Source organism: Mus pahari, chromosome 14 (assembly GCF_900095145.1).
Source record: "Mus pahari chromosome 14, PAHARI_EIJ_v1.1, whole genome shotgun sequence".
NCBI lineage: Eukaryota > Metazoa > Chordata > Mammalia > Rodentia > Muridae > Mus > Mus pahari.
This window is the reverse complement of record NC_034603.1, coordinates 49,779,836-49,785,550: the sequence shown is the minus strand read 5'-3', so window position 1 is coordinate 49,785,550 and position 5,715 is coordinate 49,779,836.

Below are 5,715 nucleotides of genomic sequence, written 5' to 3'. Positions count from 1 at the left end.
GGGGGGTGGGGGGGTGGGGGGTGGGGGGTGGGGTGGAGTCAGGCAGGGTGCTTGGTGCCAAGGAGTAGCATCATCCTGGATTAAGTGATGGAAAGTGGAAGTTGAATCCGCTGAGTAAGTGCAGAGCCCTAGGGTGTTTCCAGGAAGTAGAAGAGAGAAACTGTGGGTTGGAATTTTTTTTTTTCTAGCCACTCCTGCAAGCAAAAGAAAGTTGAGCAGGGAGGGGGGAAAGGAGGGAAGAACTGGCAGCAATCATACTAGACTGTGACCACAAGTGTGAATGGAGTGGCTCTGCTTTCACTGAAATAAAAGGAAGTGGCCAAGGCACCTAATGTCCTAAGGGAGAAGATACCTGGAAGCACAGTTTAGCTCGCCCCCCTCCCCCGGCTCAAGGAAACTTGGAGCTGGGAAAGGACCCCCAGTAAGTCTGCCGAGTCCGAGTCCTTGGTTATCAGGCCTCGTTGAATACAGCATTCTCTCCACGTGGTGGCTCCCAGATATTTTGCAGCACGGAGAAGGGTTGTGACACTGATATGAACTGTCTGAGTGGTACAAGTCCAGACCTGGAGAGCCATATACGTGAGGTCATGGTGCAGAAGAGATTTCTATGCAAAACACACCTAGTGGTTACTCTGTGCCAGGAGTGGTTGGAACCCTTCACAGTGCAGTCTCTAATTTCCCCAGCTCTGGTAAGCAGACGCTGTTAATCCCCATTCTCAGATCAGGCAGCTGAGGTCCAGAAGGGTCATGTAGGTAACTGCCCTGGAACAGGACCCAGGCAGCTTCAGCCTGGCTTTCATCATGTTACCTTCAAACTAACAGACAGCTAACGGGCCATGGAGAAACATTCCTTTTTGGTTAAGTCATGATGAGCTAGGAGCCCGTAGCGTTTACTACTCCTGGTAGCTCTCCGCCCTGCTTCCTTCGTGATTTCCAGGGACGATGAGTGACCCAACTGGAATGTCTGGCTTAATTCAGCTTTCTAGGCTTAGATTTCTCCAGAAACAGTGTGATCAAAGTGATAAGATCTGAAAGCCCTTAGAATTAATTTCAGCAGGCTCTTTATAAAAAGAGTAGCCCTCTCACATGCATGCCAGTGGCTGAGCGAGGTCTACCGCTCAGGTATCTTGATTTCCTCATTCCTCTATAGCATCCTTCTGAGTCTTTCCTGATGGGCAGGGTTGTACCCAAGATTTGTCTTTCATAAAGAGTCATGGAGACAATGACCGTAAAGGAATGGGGGGGATTCTTGGAAGAGAGCTTTTCTGCAGTTACTATATTCGTGATAGGAAATAAGCGTTATCAAACAAGCTGCTGTGTTTATCCCATGGCAAGTGGTCCTTAGCAGCATGGTGGTGGCTTACCGGGAGCTAGGCATAATTAGTTGTTAAAAACCTAATTACCCATAAGTAACACAGGTGACACGGAGGGACTGGTGCTTCCAGAATGCTTCCCTGGACATGAAATTTAATGTCTCACGATGGATGTTAGTTTCCTAGTTTGCTGTACCTCTTGGGACCCTCCTTTTGTTCCACCTATATCATGATCTTGCTAGTCACTGTCCCTCTCCTGACTAGTGTCCAAATTGTTCTGAATTTAGCCCAGTTCTTTCTCTGTAGTTCACTCGATTTCTCTCAGTCGTGTGAATCACTTCAGGATTGGAGGCAGTAGTTGTACATAGTCATTCCTACCCAGAACTTCTCGCTGCTACTTCCAAGAAGTTTTCCTCATGTTCATAGGTGCCCACAGCTCATCTGTGAGAACGTCATCTATGAAATCTAGACATTCTTTTGGGTTTTCTGTAGCATGAACAAGTTGAGAGATGACTCTATTGAGAATCTGAGACCCAAGAGCCCCAGGGAAATTGTCTAGTGTTGCCTTTTCTTTCTATGTGAGGAAGCCTAACCTGACTGAGATACACAGATTCATGTGGCCTATAGTCACAGGATAAAGCCCGTGGCTTTGTGGACAGGCTTCTGAGCCTGGGAGGTCACCACTGCAAAGTGAATTGGCCGCTGGAAGCTTCAGTTAGCACAGGAAGCAGCGCAATGTGAATCATAAACAAAAGAAAGGAGAGTTATTGTCTGTTTCCCTCTCACTCCACTCTGTCAACAAAGGAGGCTCTTCCCAGCTGGTAGGTCAGAGGCAGAGTAGGATAGGAGCATGGAAATTCCCATTCTGAGGCAGTATTGGAAGTTCCCAGACCCTTTGGGAGAGATATTTAGCTGGAATGTGAGCTCTAGATGCTGGGCCTGCAGCCAAGCAGTTGTCTCATGGGCCTGAGAATCTGGAATGGCTCAACAAAGGCCTAATCTGAGCTCTGGCTTGGGAGCAGCCAAGGGAAAGACCCGGAGAAGAGATGGAACAGGGTGAGGACTGTTAGAACATCAATCCCCAGCATTCTGAGAGTCTTGGAACTTTTTTTTTTATTACCACCCAGATGGACAATGGAAAGGTTTTCTGAGTGAATAACCTTCTTTTCCTTCCTGCACAAGTACCCTGGTCAATGCCACATCCTCCCACTCAGTGTCAGAGTGGGAGAAAGAAGAAGTGACAGTGGACTTTCTAGAAAGATCAGAAGCACTTCCTAGGCCCTCGGCTAACCACTTCCACAGTTCTCTTGCTTGCTTACTCCTGTTTGTGTAGCTTACAGTTTTCTGACTTATGCTTCCTGATGACCTCCCTATCCCCTAAGCCTTTGCATGATGTGCATAGCTCGTGCCCGTCCATGGTCATCCTCCAACCGCTATCCTCTACTCTTACCCAGTGAGCTCACAGGTCTGGGTGGACCTGGTTTGCATGCCTAGGACTTTGAATGTGCCATCCTTTCAGGGACCATGGTTTCCTATCATCTCTTCACAGAATGTCTAGTGGAAAGGGGACCTCCAAGTTGAAGTGCTTATTTCTCAGATGGAGGGACTGGGGCCAAGATCAAGACCGTGATATGCTCAGGGTGACTAAAGCAAGTATTCACAGTGGCTTGGCTATAAGCTTTCTCTGTGGTCTCTACCATCCCAATGATTGTTTGGTCAGCATCCACTTTGGGCAAGCCTCAGGAAAAGGCCCACTGGGGTTGGGGTTGGAGTAGAGAGGGCCAAACTCAAAGAGCAGCTATCACCAGTACAACAAAGATAGGAGTGAACTTCATAGGAAATCTGAGCCATGCTTTCTCTAAGCCTTATCATCCAAGCATTTCCTGTGTTCTGATATGGCTATGCTCCAGCTTCCATTCATGAAAGAACCGAGAGTATTTGTAAGATGAAGGCTGGCAGGGAATAATGGAAAATATAGAAGAGAGCCACTTGCAGTAGGCTGGGTTGGGTGGGAAGGGGCTCATCACCTACACTGTCTCCTGGATCAGTGTGTGGGGGGGGAGAGGTACCTGAGAATCATGAGGTAAAGGTCATGTAGTGACAGGAAGAAGTGAGGTAACCTGTTGGGAGGTCAAGAGTCTAAGTAACTCTGCAGCACCTTTGAGTTGCCCAGTATGAAAAACTTGCTATCCTCATTTGGGGCCTGAACAGCACCAGTACTGGTGGGGATGCTGATGTGTGTAAGCATCAGGCAAGCACATTTGAAGTATCCCTGTGAAGATGATGAGCTCTGAGCAGTCTTGGGTGGGGTAAGAGTCCTAGGCAAACAGTCTGTGGATTAGCCAAGTAGAGTCAGGGACTTTGTCTCAGTAGCTTTCAGTGAAGTGCTTGAACAAGTGTGTTTTGCTCATCCAAGGGAAATTCATGTAACATATAGAATAATTGCACTAACTAGACATACAATATTATGAAAGTTCTTGTGTGGATATAGAGAAGGCTGGTGTAGGACATTAATGGTGAGTTCAAGGGTTCAGCAGGTTTTGAACTTGAATCATCAATGGTGGAGGAAGGGCACGAGTTGGAGAAAATCTCTGGACACTACACATTTTAGAATGCTTGTGTAGTCCTTGGCATCTTACTGGAGATCAGATGTTGATTCAGTGGCACTAAGGACTGAGATATGCATTTATAACCAGATAGGTGGTCCTGATGCTGCAAGTGTCCAGCTCCCTTAGAACCACCTGGAAACAGCAAAAGATAAAACTAGATGCTTAGGGATGGGACGCCATGAACTATTCACCTCTTCCAGACTAGCTTCATGCCTGTGGTCCCTACATAAGCTGCAAGGACTAGTTGTGGTGTTGTACATAGCCATTTTATCTTTTTCTAAAGAGATATTCTATTATTCTCTTAGGTAATCAGTAGTATCTACAATCTCCCAGTAGTGAAGAATCATTGAACTATTGAAATAGAGAGTTCTGGACTTCACTGAAAATTTCCTCAATCACAAGCTACATATATTTTTCCTACAGTCTCTTCTCTTCTTTGAGATGGTTGATGGTCTGTATTTGAGAACTGCAGGGCTAAAGCCTGGAGTACATCAGGTAAGGACTGTGCTGGCCAGTCTGGGCAGATTTCAAAGGAAGGAGGCATAGGAGGAAAAAGGAAGAAAGGAGAGGCGAGAGTAAGAAAGGAAAAAGGTAGACCAAGGGAGGCTGGAGAACTGCAAAGAACCTTCACTTATGTTACAGCCACCATAGCCACAGGCTTGTCTCTGCCTCTGTCCAGCTAAGTGGCCTTGAGCAAATCCCTTGACCTTTCTGGACCACTTGTGTGGATGGTGATGAGTAAAGAACTGTTTCTAACATCCTCGTGTGACTTGTATGAAAAAATAAACCAAGGCACTTTGTAAGCATCCTATGTCAGTCTAAAGGTTGATGGACATGGACCTGGGGACATCTAGAGGCACATGACAACTCCAGTAGATTTGTCTGTTCCTGGCCTTAAGCTTGCTATATAGCCCAGGATGCCTTGAAACTAGCAACTATCCTCCTGCCTCAGCTTTTAGGGATTATAGGTATGTACCTATGCCTGATTATTGCTGTCTTATCTGGAGAGGCATAGTAATGTTCCATTTTACTAAGCTTTGTCTCACCCCTTCTTTCCTATCTTCCCAGTAACTACTGGAAAGCCCTTTGGGGATTAACAAAATAGCTGAGAAAGACAGAGACAGAAGGAGAGAGAGAGAGAGAGAGAGAGAGAGAGAGAGAGAGAGAGAGAGAGAGAGAGAGAGAACGAGAACTAGTTTATGTTTGCCAGAGAAGTCACCATGAGGACAGGGAGACAGAGTGGAAGCAATGAAAGAGAAGAGGAGAGAGAGAGAGAGAGAGAGAGAGAGAGAGAGAGAGANAGAGAGAAAGAAGAAGAAGAAGAAGAAGAAGAAGAAGAAGAAGAAGAAGAAGAAGAAGAAGAAGAAGAAGAAGAAGAAGAAGAAGAAGAAGAGAGGCTTAGCCTTGATTTGCTCTTGTCTCCTTTTTACCCTCAAGCACCCACCCACCCCACCCCCAGCTTACTTTCTACTTCTGGAACATTCTGTGCTCTGTCCCACTTCACAGCTCTTGTCCATACTGGATGTAAGCCCCCGTAACTGTACCACTATTCAAAGTCACAAACAGTTCAAATCACTCAACTCATCTAAGAACGGTAGAACAGTTTAACATTAGGTAAGAGAATGGGGAGAACGATGGGCACTTTTGGTTTTTCCTTTCATTTGCTTGAGAAAGAGCAAGGGACAATATTGAAAGGTGAGAAGCTGTGACAGGAAGTGACTGTCAGGGCCACGTGGGTCCTTTGGGTGGGGGTTATATGGTTCCTCACATTTACAGGCTGTAATATGTTTCAT